We start from the raw sequence: 1,078 nt of genomic DNA, 5'->3' as shown, positions 1-1,078 counted from the left end.
CTACCATTCCCTGTAGTTAATTTCCTTCTGTCTGTCTCATTCATAACTTTACTTAAACTCTTGAGATAAGAAATAAGAATCGCACTTAAACAAGCCGTGATGCGAACGATAAACTATAATAAATCATAGAGTAAAAACTGCTAAAACTGCAATGAAATCATTATGAAGAGTTGTTGATATCCAACAAACACATATACACAAGCTAAATACACTCCTTCACAGTAACTGACGATTCAATCCATTCATAGTACTGTAAGTGTGAATTCTAAGCCGCACTGCCGCTTCTACGACCACTACTTTCATCATTAGTCCACCACTAACATATTCCCATACAAACATATGTCAACCATTTTGCTACGACACGTTAAATACTTTCACAATTTAGTAGGATTATTGTAAATTTGGTAAGTGATTACTTCATTATGTTAAATGAATTTTAAAGAAAACACTGGACAATAACTCCAAAAGAAGTGTATTTGTGCTAGTGAGTATTCGAAATTTGTGACGACAACGAGTGAAAGGATATTTATGTTCCAGAGCTGGTAATTTTTAATTTTACCATCCACCATTGGCAACGGCCTTACCGCAGTGGTTCCACCGGTTCCCGTGAGATCACCGAAGTTAAGCGCTGTCGGGCGTGGTCGGCACTTGGATGGGTGAGCATCCAGGCTACCATGCACTGTTGCCATTTTTCGGGGTGCACTCAGCCTCGTGATGCCAATTGAGGAGCTACTCGACCGAATAATGGCGGCTTCGGTCAAGAATACCATCATAACGACCGGGAGAGCGGTGTGCTGACCACACGCCCCTCCTATCCGCAACCTCCACGGAGGAAGACACGGCGGTCAGATGGTCCCGGTAGGCCACTCGTGGCCTGAAGACGGAGTACCATGTTTACAGCACGAATGTTGCATCAAAAACAGAAAAATCACATTTCAGTCTCATTAATTCTGAATTATTACAAATGGCTAACACTAACTGAATCAAGAACAGCAAAGTTCTTACCCACTTACCCGTTCATTCACTGAGAGACTGCAAGGGCCTGTTTGGTCTTATGCTGTCTAGTGTGTTTTTCATG

The 1,078-nt window shown here is 41.9% G+C and overlaps 1 pseudogene; it reads left to right on the top strand.

Moving 5' to 3' along the window:
• Positions 1–570: 570 nt before the first annotated feature.
• On the top strand, positions 571–688 carry LOC126154497 (5S ribosomal RNA; annotated as a pseudogene).
• Positions 689–1,078: the final 390 nt, after the last annotated feature.

Source organism: Schistocerca cancellata, unplaced genomic scaffold (genome assembly GCF_023864275.1).
Source record: "Schistocerca cancellata isolate TAMUIC-IGC-003103 unplaced genomic scaffold, iqSchCanc2.1 HiC_scaffold_1092, whole genome shotgun sequence".
Lineage (NCBI taxonomy): Eukaryota > Metazoa > Arthropoda > Insecta > Orthoptera > Acrididae > Schistocerca > Schistocerca cancellata.
This window is presented reverse-complemented; position numbering and strand designations above follow the sequence as displayed.